At 36.8% G+C, this 15,282-nt stretch overlaps 1 protein-coding gene across 3 annotated transcripts in view; it reads left to right on the top strand.

The window, feature by feature from the left end:
- The first annotated feature begins 3,670 nt into the window (after nt 1–3,670).
- LOC127841362 (hyaluronan-binding protein 2-like) overlaps nt 3,671–15,282 on the top strand; it is a 114,102-nt gene continuing 102,490 nt past the window's right edge. For all 3 annotated transcript variants that reach the window (XM_052370171.1, XM_052370170.1, XM_052370169.1), the window contains exons 1-2: nt 3,671–3,789; nt 4,327–4,438. The gene's annotated coding sequence lies outside the window, so the exon portion shown is untranslated. The remainder of the gene's footprint in view (nt 3,790–4,326; nt 4,439–15,282) is intronic.

The following is a 15,282-nucleotide window of genomic DNA, read 5'->3' as shown; positions in this document are numbered from 1 at the left end:
AGTTAAATAACAGTTTAGCATGCTCGCTCAATACTCAGCGAGCATGCTGTTGTTTCATTCAAACAGTGTTTCTTTTACAGTTTAATTAAAAAAGAATTTAATTTTCTGTTTACTAAATACCCCATATAAATCAGTTTCAGCAGAAAATAATGACGGGCTTAGTTTTTTTCTTTTATCGGTCTTTTTCAAGCAAGAAATTGACGAATTAAATTGCCAAAACGTGGCTGAAAGATAACACCAAAACGCACCATCTGCAATGAATTTTTACAAAATTTTATAGGGGGAGGCCCCCCAGACCCCCATAGAAGGAGGGGGAAACCCCCTCCCGCACCTACCCCACTCGCAGTTTCGCTGCTCGGTCGTGCGTATAGTTGAAATAGCCTCAGGAACGCCCCTGACGGCCGAGTTTTTCCTGGTTTCTGATTGACTGAATCTCGTATTGGCCGACCTTTTTCCGTATTGGCCGCGTTTTTCCACATTGGTCGCCTTTTTTCTCGTATAAGGCGAGTTTCGAGTTTTATTGGCGAGGCTCAACTTGTATTGGGCGAACAAGTACACATTCTCGTCTAATATTATAAAGTTAATTAATAAAAATAATGTATTAACCATCGCTGGGTTTTCAAAATAACGTACGCACGATAGTTCGGGCTGTCAGCATATTGTAGGAACCATTGCCCGGGCCATAACGGTAGCCAAATAGGGGGGGGGGGGTGCGTTGGATGCGTTTTTACCATACATTTTTGACGAGTAAAAAAGGGTTTTATACGTTGCACCAACTTTATTCGACGCAAAAACGGTTGTTTACCTTTTCCCGGGATCCAGTGAGTCTTCGTATATAAGCGTTACAATAATATTGAATTCATTAGGCTACCGACAGGTCACCATATAATAAATTTCTCGATGAAGTCATTTCCGCGATAGCTCGTGATTTTTATGTAAAATTTTTAAACGTAGAATTGTTGAAATCTGAAATAGATATTTGTTTTCTGTATAATGAAAAATTATTAACCTGGCACTCTAATCCGTAAAAAATGTATATTTAATTATAGATATTTGAAACTCAATGATTGTTTTGAAGCTTTTGTCATCGTTATAAATGTCTGTTAAAGCTGTTCTGTAATAGTTCTGTAATAGATATCATAAGGTAATGATGATGCCTACTTATTGTGGGTTGAAATCTCAGTCCAATAACCTTTTACGACAATCATCTAAATGAATGGGAAAATAATTTGATTAACTTGAATAAATAATCTCATAAAAAAGTAAGTTTTAGAAGATTATTAACGAAATGTTATGCCAGCTTCCAAAAATGACTGAAATCAAAGGACACCCTGTCGACTATTGCCGATGACTAATAAGTCATTGGTTAATAATTTTGCATATTATACCACGATTTATAACAATTACACACTGTGCACATCATTTTCGACTGACTGCGTTGTCGTTTTGTTACATCCCTGCATCCCCGTACAACCATTTTCGGATCACTTAAAGGTTTTGTTCAGCAAAACAAATATCAGCTATGCTCAAGACAGGAAATTTGTGTTGTTGTTTGGCAAGAAAACAAAGAATTTCTACAAAGCAATGCAGCTTTTTTTTCTAGTTTACCAACACTTCATGGAATCTGTTCTGCTCCACATACAGAACTTCCCACAATGTTTTAATTATTTTAAACTTGATACTATGAAATATGCCCTACTCTTAAACAGTTGTTATAATGAATTTAAAACGTTATAACATATGATCAAGTGGACGTTAACGTTTAATGTTCATTAACAGTGACGGATCTTGAGAATAATGGGCAAATAAGTCCATCTTTTTTCTTCAACGTCCTGGTGTACATTGTTAAGGACTTTGAGACCATATGGCCAATATTTTGTGGTTATAGGGTCTTTATTAAGCCTTAATTGTTATATGTTTCTGAAATTCGTTTCGAAAAAGATAACCTATATGTTATAAATAGTTTAAAGTCTTTATAACGCTCAAAATCAATGAAAATTTCGTTAAGTATTTCGGAAAATAAAGTTAACACCTTAACAATCAGTGTTCCTTATAGCAATAGCCAAAATTTCAACGCTAGATGTAGTATGATTACATAGATTTTTGTAGATACAAAATGCTCGTTTTATTTATTTGTGGCCAAAATTAATTCCCGCGAATATATCTATTCATACGACACACGAACACTTTTTCAGTGTTCATGTGTCGTATGAATAGATATGCAAAACAATAATAAAAACGAGCATTTTTGTATCTACAAACATCTATTTTACCAGACCACATCTGACGTTAAAATTTCGGCAATTGCCATAAGGAACACTGATTTTTAATTGGTTAAGTTTATTTTACGAACAATTGTACGTAATTTTCGTTTATTTTGAATAGTAATGTTACTTTAAAACAATAAAAGTAACCAGTTATACCATTTTTATTTCTGTTTAGTATTGATGCAGATTAGAGAAGACCCAGTTTTGTCAATCAGTGTTTGTTTTACAATACACTATTAGCACGTTTAGAGCAATGCTAGGCCTCTGGTACTATATCCATAGTAGCAGACAAACTTTAATTTGCTTGATTTATGAATGGTAGAATTTTGGAATGGTGAAATACACCAATTTTATCAAGATTTCAATAAATAATGATATTTCATACTGTTCTTATTGATGATTTTACATTCTATAAATGTGTTGTTGCATATGTAAACACAGTGTGTGGGCGCATACTAGTGTCGGGTTAAAAACCGTATAAAATTATATATTTCCGTGACTGATCGAAAAACGGTAGTGGGGAATACATGTATAATATATATCATATTCATGTCGATCAGTCACTGAGTATGGTCAATGAAAGTGAAATTTCATATAAAAATGCTTTATAACTTCAGTCTCTCAATACAGATAAAAAGTCACCAGTATGCAGGATTTTACGTTTCATTTTCAAAATTGTCTAGGGGAAGAACCTTCACCCCCCCCCTCCGATTGCAGGAGGGGGACACCCCTTTCCGCACGTACCCCCTTCGCCACTTCGTTGCCCAATAACAATCGTTGATGGGAAAATTTGCACCCTCCTTTTCAAAACCCTGGCTACGGGCCTGCGGTTGTCAAAATAACGTAGGAACCATTGTCCGGTTGTCAAAATAATGTTGAAACAATTGTTCAGGCTGTTAAAATATTGTATGAACATTGTACTGGCTTTATACAAATAACGTATAAACAATTGTCTGGAATGTACAAAATTTGATGAACCATTGTCCTTGTTGTCAACATAACATAGTGAACATTGGCCGGGCTGTAAAAGTAACGTAAAAGCAGTTGTCCGTAAGCACCTCTATCCCGATACCTGTATACAAAGAGCGCAAGGCAAAGAGTAAGCACATTAACTTAAAGATAACTGAAACGTTTGGGTAACCAAAACATGTAAACAGACAATACTATAGTTTATTCGAATTGATAACCAATTACACTGTTGTTAAATCTCTTAGACTTTACCAAACAGCAAGTAACTGCAACAAAATCATGTGTGCATATTGGGTGTTCATGTCCAAAAAACTCACAATTCTATGATAAAGATGATGCAAAAAATGTCGGGGCCCTATTTATGACGACGATCTAATACCCAGCGTTTTATGAATTGAGACCATTTGAACTGATGCCGTTATTAGTAATGACCATTTCAGCTTGTGCTTTATCGTCACATGATCATCTAACGCCCGACCTGCTCGAGATGGTAAAACGCGGGAAAGAAAAAAACATGAATTCAAAGATCGATATTAACATTGTTCTTGTGACAGTAAGTAAAGCATATTGGCATTAATTGATGAATTGTGATCACACTGGCTTTTTAATCCGAATTTGGAAAATTTATTTATTATGCTGAACATTTTATAAAACATGTACAAATGAAAAGTTGCATATTATTATTAAAAGGATCTTTTCACGTTTTGGTAAATTGACAAAATTAAAAAAAAACATTTTTTGTCAGATTCGCACATTTTCGTTGGAGTTATGCTATTTGTGAGGAAACAGTTATACTGAACATTGGTGTCTGGTAATTTCTTCCCCCTGGTCTTTACTCATCCTTGGACATTTCGCCCCCTAGTCTTTTCTCCTACTAATACCCTAGTCTTTTCTCCTCACAGTATATTTCAGACTTGGGGGATTAATCTGCTTCTTAAAACACCTCTATTGATATAATTGATTAGTCACTGATTGAACTATCAATGTTAATTTAATCAGTGATCAATCAAGCGCATTAATAGAGAAAGGAGGTTTATCATTGCTTCATTTTCATTATTTGTCAATGAGGTTTGGGTTCTGGTCATTGTAGTTCACGGACACGTTTAGAGGGTCCACATGATCATCGTTGTCCAACTGGGTGCCCATGACCTCCTCTCATTCTGCAGTGACATCCTCTTGTAAAGCGACCCGTTCTTCACAAGGTATACATACAAATGGGATGTCAGTACTTTCTTCCACAGCTTTCTTGTAGTGGGCACGTGTAATATCTGTAGAAAGAAAATAAAATAATTATTGGAACTGCTGTCACCTAAGAATAAATGCAATAAAATACATTAATTATACAGCTGATTTCTGAAAAAATAATATCATTGAAACACTTGTCTCCATCTAAAAGGAAAATACATTAAGTATTATTAGTTTAACTGATTTATGAAAACAAAAAATAAAAATACATTTTATTATATAGTTGAATTCTGAAAAAAAAAAATCACTGAACTGTTGTCTTCACCTAAAGGGGAAAAAACAATGCAATTTCAAACAATTTAAACTGATATCTGATAAAAAAATCTGAAAAATAATAATAAAATTATCATTGAACATTTACCATGCTCTAGAAATATTCATTATATGCATATTTTACTAATTAAGACCTATAATATTTTGAGACACTACAAGGATTGATTATATAAAGTATAAAATAAAACCATCATAGTATGAGCACAGATGGCCTAGTGGTCAGTGTTTGACTTTTACTCCAGGGGTCAGTGGTTCAAGCCAGTTGTGGGTTACTTTTTATGCTCCGCGAAATAAAATTTCGGCGGAGCATATAGTTGCCAGTTTGTCCTTCCTTCCTCCTTCCTTCCTTCCTCCTTCCTTCCCCTTCCTTCCTTCCTTCCTTCCTTCCTTCCTTCCTTCCTTCCTTCCTTCCTTCCTTCCTTCTTCCTTTCCTTCCTTCCTTCCTTCCTTCCTTCCTTCCTTCCGTCCTTCCTTCCGTCCTTCCTCCTGTCCTTCCTTCCTTCCTGCCTTCCTTCCTTCCTATCCGTCCTTGCGCTTCCTTCCTTCCTCCTTCCTTCCTTCTTCCTTCCTTCCTTCCGTCCGTCCGTCGGTCCCGTCCGTCCCGTCCGTCACACTTTTTGTTACCGTTTCTCCACAGCGCCTTCAATACTTCACCGATCTCTTTATTTTTGGCATGTAGGTACCACTTGCATGGACCTCTACCTTTTGATGAGGTTGGAGGTCACAGGGTTTCAAGGTCAAGGTCACCGAGGCTTATAATAGATTTCCGTCACGCTTTGTTACAGTTTCTCATAGGGCCTTCACTACTTACTGATCTCTTTCATATTTGGCATGTAGGTACCTTGCATGGACCTCTACCTTTTGATGAGGTTTGAGGTCACTGGGTTCAAGGTCAAGGTCACCAAGGCTAATAATAGATTTTTTATGTGGTTATTAACACATAGATTGACAAAGCGCATCATTGGGGAGCGTCCATCGTTTCCAACGATACTTGTTTTTCTTTTATTTTATTCTTTTTTTACTAGACTTTTTTGTATCCAATGTTTACATTTATCAATCCGGTGAAATCCTGTTTCTATCAACACTAAACAATTAGTTTACCCCGGTATTAAACCAAACACTTTTTTGGCGTAGCTGTATAAGCCAGCTTTTCACCTTACCTGACCTTTGTAAGTATCCAATAAAATTATAATAAAATTTCCCGCGGCTAGATACGAATGAATACACTTCATTTATTCAATTGGCAGATTTCAAAATACCACCAGAACATTGGAAACACGGACGCGTCTTTGTAACACTGTTTTACTGCATAAAACAATTTTATCTCTAATGAAAAGGCTTGAAAAATAGAACAGTTTTACACTCAACTCTCGACATCAATGCAGTTTGTGCGTGCACCTTTTATTTTCAGAGGATTGCCAGCGCCAGTATCCAGGTCACTTCGCGGCCAGTGAAATAATCGTTATTTAATATAGACGCTATCGCGTGAACTAGGTGAAGTGTCAAAGGGTCAATCTCAGCATGTTATCTCATTAACAGCTCCAGACCATTATTGTATTGCTGATAAGAGCTGAAGTCTATCTGACTCAAGAATCTGGCATATAACCGGGACTGTGGAATTTTCTTTAGACCAGAAATATGTTAAATGGAAATATTCAGTGATATAATTGTGGAAAGTCAATACTAGATTCTTAATGTGTTTTCAACAATAAAATGATAAATAATATTTTTGATTTATTTAACAAGAATTATTCCACCATATTGACTAATGTATTAAGCATGAGCGCGATGATTCTCAATACTGTAAATAATCGACAAACCACTAAAACAGGTTTGTTCGAAGAACGCACGTATGAATATTTAAAATATGTACGGATACTTCGTGTGTGGCCAGTTCTTCTTTTGGTTTTCTGTTTTGTATCTATAGGTTAATGACCAGCAATATGTAATAATGTAAAATAAGCCGCGAAAACTCCGCGTAACATCCAGTACTGCGTGTCATGCAGCTAAGAACTGCACAGAAAAAGACATTCGCTATCTTTGATCTCATTCATTGAACTCTTTGCCTTTCACCAAATCCAACCACAATCAACGCCGTATATCTTTTGATTCCCCCGGTATGGTGGCATAACGCAGTTGAACTGTCCGTCATTATGTCAGTCAGTCTCTCGTCCGTCCAAAAAAAACTTTAACAAGTGGTTCCGGTCCGTTGAAAAACATGGCCGCCAGTGGGCCGGGCAGTTTTCCTTATTTGGCTATAGAGAAACCTTGTAAACACTCTGGAAGTCACAATTTTTGCCCAATCATCATGAAAGTTGGTCAAAACATTGGTTTTATTAGCTCCACTGGCCAGAGGCCAGCGGGGCTTATGTCATGGTCCTGTGTCCGTCGTGCGTGCGTCCGTTGTGCGTGCGTGCGTTAACTTTTCCTTAAATCATCTTCTTCTCCTAAACTACTGGTCCAATTCTGATGAAATTTCACAGGAATGTTCCTGGTGTGAACCTTTTTCAAATTTGTTTAAATTATGCCCCTGGGGTCAAATTTGCCCCTGCCCCAGGGGTTACAAAAATGAAAATTTGCTTATATAAGGCCTATTTTGTGAAAACCTTCAAAATCTTCTCTTCCATAATCATTGGGCCTAAGGGCTATCAAATTTGGTATGTAGAGACAACTAATAGTCCTCTACTGAATTTCTTCAAATTATGCCCCTGGGGTCAAATTTGACCCTGCCCCGGGGGTCACAAAATTGAACATCTGCTTATATAAGGACTATTTAAATTTGTGAAAACTTACAAATATCTTCTCGTCCATAACCATTGGGCCTAGGGCTATCAAATTTGGTTTGTAGAGACATCTAATAGTCCTCTACCAAATTTCTTCAAATTTTGCCCCTGGGGTCACAAAATTGAACATCTGCTTATATAAGGCCTATTTTGTGAAAACTTTAAAAATCTTTTCGTCCATAACCATTGGGCCTAGGTCTATCAAATTTGGTATGTAGAGTAAGGGTGCCACGTTAAAATGTTTAAACAGTCGCGTTTCGTGTTTTGCTGAAAAACGTTTACCAAAACAGTAAACGTTTAAACAACAGCCAATATCAATATAATAAATATTAGGGTGCAAATAACGTAGCCGACTAGCTGTACGAAGTATATCGATGACAAACTGCGAAACCGGGTACTTGCGGTAAATCCGGGCTACTGAATTCGGCAATAATTTATTTCTGATTGGTTAGCGGATGGCACAGACATGAATGGAAACTAACGCAAAATCTTCGTTACTTTCCGAAAATCTTACAACTTGGCAACAAAACAGTGCATATGCCGCCATCTTGAAATATTTTAAGAGATTGATTAGCCAAGTCAAACACTGCGGTAGCATGTTGAAAAGCAATATTTTAACCGAATTATATATTTATTACGTTTTTGCTAGTTAACTGGTTTTTCATTTTCTGCGGTCAAACGATATACACATTGTATTTCATATGCAAAATACGTGCATTTGTTTCGGAGTGTCGTTTTCGGAAACAGTATTTTTCATTGATTTTACATTATTTTCGACGTTCTTTAAATTGTTTTTATAGAATACAAATGTGGTGATTCGGATGCTCTGTTTTATAATATTTTATGGTTTTAATATTACGTCATTGCGCGAATGGGATATGCACTGAATATTACTTCCGGAAATAAAATATTATTTTCGGTTTGGAAATGCGATGGTACTGATGCTTTTGAAACAGATATAGGGATACAGTTTAAACGGTAACGTTTTGTTTATTTCATTTCGTTTAAACGTTTAGAAAAATCTGTAAACGTGACACCCTTAATGTAGAGACATCTAATAGTCCTCTACCAAATTTCTTCAAATTATGCCCCTGGTGTCAAATTTGACCCTGCCCCGGGGGTCACAATTTGAACATATGCTTATATAAGGCCTATTTTGTGAAAACTTTCAAATCTACTCGTCCATAACCATTGGGCCTTGGGCTATCAAATTTGGTATGTAGAGACATCTAATAATCCTCTACCAAATTTCTCCAACTTATGCCCCTGGGGCCAAATTTGACCCTGCCCTGGGGGTCACAAAATTGAACATCTGCTTATATAAGGCCTATTTTGTGAAAACATTAAAAATCTACTTGTCCATAACCATTGGGCCTAGGGCTAATACATTTGGTATGTAGAGACATCTTAAGGTCCTCTACCAAATTTCTTCAAATTATGCCCTTGGAGGTCAAATTTGACCCTGCCCTAGGGGACACAAAATTGAAGATATGCTTATATAGGGTCTATTTTGTGAAAACTTTAAAAATCTTTCTGTCCATAACCATTGGGCCTAGGGCTACCAAATTTGGTATGTAGTGACATCTTATAGTCCTCTACCAAGTTTTTTCAAATTACGCCCCTGGGGTCAAGTTTGACCCTGCCCCGAGGGTCACAAAATTGAACATATGCTTATATAAGGCCTATTTTGTGAAAACTTTTAAAATATTCTTTTCCATAACTGTATGGCATAGGGCTACCAAATTTGGTATGTAGTGACATGAAATAGTTCTCTTCTTAGTTTGTTAAAATTATGCCTCTGGGGTCAAATTTGAAACTGCCCAGGGGGGGGTCACAAAATTGAATATATTATTGTAAAGGTCTTATTTTTTGAAAACTTTAAAAACTTCTTGTCCATAAACATTTGGCTTAGGGCTACCAAATTTGGTATGTAGTGGCATCTGATAGTCCTCTACCAAGTTTTTTCAAATTATGCCCCTGGGGTCAAGTTTGACGCTGCCCTGAGGGTCACAAAATTAAACATATGCTTCTATGCCTATTGTGGGAAAACTTTCAAAAATATTATTGTCCATAACTGTATGGCATAGGGCTAACAAATTTGGTATGTAGTGACATGTTATAGTTCTCTTCTTAGTTTGTTTAAATTATGCCCCTGGGGTCAAATTTGAAACTGCCCCGGGATTCACAAAATTGAATATATGCTTATAAAGGGCTTATTTTGTGAAAACTTTAAAAACTTTCTATCCATAACCATTGGGTCTAGGGCTACCAAATTTGGTATGTAGTGACATCTTAAAGTTCTCTACCAAGTTTGTTCAAATTATGCCCCTGGGTTCAAATTTGACCCTGCCCCGAGGGTCACAAAATTGAACATACGCTTATATAAGGCCTATTTTGTGAAAACTTTAAACTCTTCTTGTCCATAAAGTTTAGGCCTAGGGCTACCAAATTTGGTATGTAGTGAAATCTTATAGTCCTCTATCAAGTTTGTTCAAATTATGCCCCTGGGGTCAAATTTGACCCTGCCCCGGGGGATCACAAAATTGAAAATATGCTTATATAAGGCCTATTTTATGAAAACTTCAATAATCTTTCTGTCCATAACCATCCAGCCTAGGTCTATCAAATTTGGTATGTAGTGACATCTTATAGTCTCTACCAAATTTGTTCAAATTTTATCCCTGGGGTCAAATTTGAACCTCCCCCGGGGATCACAAAATTGAACATATGCTTATATAATGCCTATTTTGTGAAAACTTTAAAACAATTCTTGTCCATAACCATTAGGCCTAGGGCTTCACAATTTGGTATGTAGTGACATTGTATAGTCCTCTACTTAGTTTGTTCAAATTATGCTCCAGGAGTCAAATTTGACCCTGCCCTGGGGGCCACAAAATCGATTATATGCTTATATTGTGCCTATTTTGTGAAAACTTTAAAATTCTCTTGACCTTAACCAAAAGGCATAGGGCTACCAAATTTGGTATGTAGTGACATCTAATAGTTCTCTACCAAGTTTGTTCAAATTATGCCACTGGGGTCAAATTTGACCCCGCCCGGGGGGTCACAAAACTGAACATACGCTTATATGGGGCCTATTTTGTGAAAACTTTAAAATCTTAATATCCATAACCATTGGGCCTAGGGCTACCAAATTTGGTATGTAGTGACATCTAATATATCTCTACCAAATTTGTTCAAATAATGCCTCTGGGGTCAACTTTGACCCTGCCCTGGGGGTCACAAAATTGAATAAGCGCTTATAAAGCGCCTATTTTGTGAAATCTTTAAAAATCTTCTTGTTGAAAACCATTCAGACTATGGCTACCAAATTTGGTATGCAGTAACATCTTATAGTCCTCTACCAAGTTTGTTCAAATTATGCCCTTTGGGTCAAATTTGACCCTGACCGCGGGTCACAAAATTGAACAATATATACGCTTATATCTTGCTTATTTTGTGAAAACTTTAAAAATAGTCTTGTCCTTAACTCTAGGACCTAGGGCTACCATATTTTGTATGTACATGTAGTGAGATATAGTAGTCCTCTACAAAGTTTGCTCAAATTATGCCCCTGGGGTTAAATTTGACCTAGCCCAGGGGGTCACAAAAGTGTACATGTGCTTAAATAGGGCCTATATTTAAGTATTTGCACATGCAGAGAATATTTGTTTCAGCCTTTTTTCAGCAGTGGAGCAATACAGGGCCATCATGGCCCTCTTGTTGATTTCTCAGACAGGTTCGAAAATGGTCCAGATCAGTGAAAAAACATGGCCGCCAGTGGGCGGTGCATTTTTCTCTATATGTATATAGTGAAAACATGTCAACACTCTAGAAGTCACATTTTTTGCCCAATTTTCATGAAATTTTGAAACTTTTGTTTCCTAGATACGCGAGTTAAGTTTGAAAATGGTTCCGGTCTGTTGAAATACATGGTTGCCAGGGGGACGTGGCAGTTTTCCTTATATTTATATAGTAAAAAGGCTTGCAGGGTTTTTTTTGGCCCGATTTTATAGCCGAATTCCCAATCCCAAAAAGTATACTTTTTTCCCAAAATGTGGAAAAAAATTCCCAATTTCCAAAAAAAAAAAAAAAAAATGTTTTTTTTTTTTTTTTTTTTTTTAGAAAGAAGTCTTATGCGTATTTTATCTCAATTTAAATTCAATTACATCTAACAAAGTATTATAAGATTTTGTTCTTTTAATTTGAATGATTATAATGAGTTATATCAAATTTAGTATTTCCCTAATCAGTGGACTTTTCATGTGGAAAAAAGGCTAATGAATTTATTTTCCCAATTTCATGAAAATGCCGATAAAATTCCCAATTCCAAAGCCATGGGCTATCTTCCCAAAAAGTGGAAAAAAACCCTGGCTTGCAAACAATCATGAATTAAGGTCAAGTAACATGTGAGACAACTCTTCTTAATATTGCATTTAAGAATACAGTAGTTACTCCCCTTTGATTATTAATGTTTTCATAATAATACAGTGTAGTTGTGTTTCATTTATGTGTTAATTGGTATTCAAGGTTAGATGTTCTTATGCCCCCTTTCGAAGAAAAGGGGGCATTTAGTGATCAGACTGTCCGCCCGTCTGTCTGTCCGTCTTTCCGTCACACTTTGCATTTAGGTTTCCAAAAATGCATAACTTCTATGTCCCTTGAGATATAACCTTCATATTTGGTATGCATGTGTATGTGGACAAGGCCTTTCCTTATGCACACATTTTTTTAGCCCTGTGACCTTGACCTTGAACTTAGGGTCCGCGTTTAGGTTTGAAAATCTGCGTTTAGGTTTCGAAAAATGCTCATAACTTCTATGTCTCTTGAGATATAACCTTCATATTTGGTATGCATGTGTATATGGACAAGGCCTTTCCTTACGCACACAATTTTTAACCCCTGTGACCTTGACCTTGAACTTAGGATCCGTGTTTAGGTTTTAAAATCCGCGTTTAGGATTCGAAAAATGCTCATAACTTCTATGTCCCTTGAGATATAACCTTCATATTTGGTATGCATGTGTATATGGACAAGGCATTTCCATACGCACACAATTTTTTACCCTTGTGACCTTTACCTTGAAGTTAGGGTCCGTGTTTAGGTTTTGAAATCTGCGTTAAGGTTTCGAAAAATGCTCATAACTTCTATGTCCCTTGAGATATAACCTTCATATTTGGTATGCATGTTTATATAGACAAGGCCTTTCCATACGCACACAAATTTTGACCCCTGTGACCTTTACCTTGAACTAAGGGTCCGCGTTTAGGTTTCGAAATCTGCGTTTAGGATTCGAAAAATGCTATAACTTCTATCAAAGCGTTTATAGGGGGCATAATGTCGTCCTATGGTGACAGCTCTTGTTTTTAGCTCACTTGATTGCTCAGGTGAGCTTTTGTGACTGGTCTTTGTCCGTCTTCCGTCCGTCCACATTGTTTGTAAACACTCTAGAGGCCACATTTATTGTTCAATCTTCATGAAACTTGGTCAGAAGATTTGTCCCAATGAAATCTCGATAGAGTTTGAAACTGGGTCATGTTGGGTCAAAACCTAGGTCACTAGGTAAAAAAAAAGAAAAAGCTTGTAAACACTGTAGAAGTCACATTTAATGCCCAATCTTCATGTCTTTATGTAACTTTGTCTATATGTCTGTTAATGATATGTTGGTTGAGTTCAAAAGTGGTTCTGGTCCATTGAAAAACATGGCTGCCAGTGGGCGGGGCAGTTTTCCTTATATGGCTATAGAGAAACCTTGTTAACACTCTAGAAGTCACAATTTTTGCCCAATCACCATGAAAGTTAATCAAAACATTGGTTTAATTAATATGTCGGACGAGTTCGAAAATGGCCCAGATCGGTGAAAAAACATGGCCGCCAGTGGGTGGGGCATATTTCTCTATATGTATATAGTGAAAACATGTGAACACTCTAGAAGTCACATTTTTTGCCCAATTTTCATGAATTTGGTCAGAACATTTGTTTCCTTGATACGAGAGTTGAGTTGGAAAATGGTTCCGGTCAGTTGAATAACATGGCTGCCGAGGGGGGGCAGTTTTCTTATATTTATATAGTAAAAAAAAGCTTGTGAACACTCTAGAAGTTACATTTTTTGCTTGCCCAATCATCATGAAACTTGGTGAATAGATTTGTTTTATATATATCTCAGATGAGTTTGCAAATGGTCCCGATGGGTCAATAAACATGGCTGCCAGGGGGTGGGGCAGTTTTCCTTATGTGACTATATAGAGAGAAACCTTGTGATCGAACACTATAGAAGTCACATTTTTTGCCTAATCATCGTGAAACTTAGTCAATACATTGGTTTTATTGATTTCTTGGACAAATTGGAAAATGGCTCAGATCAGTGAAACACCCTTTTTAGCTCATCTGATTGCTCAGGTGAGGTTTTAGGATTGGTCTTTGTCCGCTGTCCGTCCGTCCACATTTGGTTTGTAAACACTCTAGCATTCACATTTCTCAAGCATTCTTTATCAAAGTTGCTGAAAGATCTCAGCCAAGTTTGATGATGAGCAAAGTCACATAATTAATGCCATAATTATTGCCCTTAGATTGTCCAAATTTTCATTATATTATACAAAATCCTTGTAAGCAAAGTTTGATGTTTGGGGGTCAACTCAAAATATAGGTCACCATTTCAAATCTTACAAAAACAAAAACACTCCCTACGCCAGAGTGTTATGGTTCAATAATGATGAAACTTTGACCAGGATGTTTGTCTGGTCAATATCTAGGTCATGTTTGACATTAGGTAAAGATTGAATGAACCGACTTCTCTCAGGTGAGCGAACTAGGGCCATTTTGGCCCTCTTGTTCAATATTGAAGATAGCAACTTGATGTTTGGCATGCATGTGTATCTCATGGAGCTGAACATTTTGAATGGTGAAAGTTGAAGGTCATCCTTCAAGGTAAAATGTCAAATATATGGCGTCTATCCGTCCGAAAAACTTTAACATTGGCCATTACTTTTTTAATATTGAAGATAGCAACTTGATATTTTGCATGCATGTGTATCTCATGAAGCTGCACATTTTGAGTGGTGGATGTTCAAGGTCAAGCTCATCCTTCAAGGTCAAAGGTAAAAAAACAACTAAAAGCGGCGTTCTCATGAAACTGCACATTTTGATTGGTGGAAGTTCAAGGTCAAGGTCATCCTTCAAGCTCAAGTTCAAGCTCAAGGTCATCCTTCAAGGTCAAAAAGAAAAAAATAATTTTTCAAAGCGGTGTTCTCATGAAGCTGCACATTTTGAGTGGTGGAAGTTCAAGGTCAAGGTCATCAAGGTCAAGGTCATCCTTCAAGGTCAAAGGTCAATTAATTTTTTTAATTTCAAAGCGGCGTTATCATGAAGCTGCACATTTTGAGTGGTGGAAGGTCAAGGTCATCTTTCAAGGTCAAGGTCATCCTTCAAGGTCAAAGGTCAATTTTTTTTAATTTCAAAGCCGCGTTCTCATAAAGCTGCACATTTTGAGTGGTGGAAGTTCAAGATCATCCTTCAAGGTAATTTTTTTTTTTTTAATTTCAAAGCGGCACAATAGGGAGTATTGTGTTTCTGACAAACACATCTCTTGTTTAAAGATATTTCTTTTTTAACTTAAGCTGTGTTTGAAAGTATGAACTGTCTTAATCAGGACTCTAAGCCTCGTGTCCGGTAGGATAACCTGCGTCTGAATGAAACAGGTTTGCGTTAGAAGACTGGACAGTCAATGAAACTTTTCTATACTCAAC

Source organism: Dreissena polymorpha, chromosome 8 (assembly GCF_020536995.1).
Source record: "Dreissena polymorpha isolate Duluth1 chromosome 8, UMN_Dpol_1.0, whole genome shotgun sequence".
NCBI lineage: Eukaryota > Metazoa > Mollusca > Bivalvia > Myida > Dreissenidae > Dreissena > Dreissena polymorpha.
This window is presented reverse-complemented; position numbering and strand designations above follow the sequence as displayed.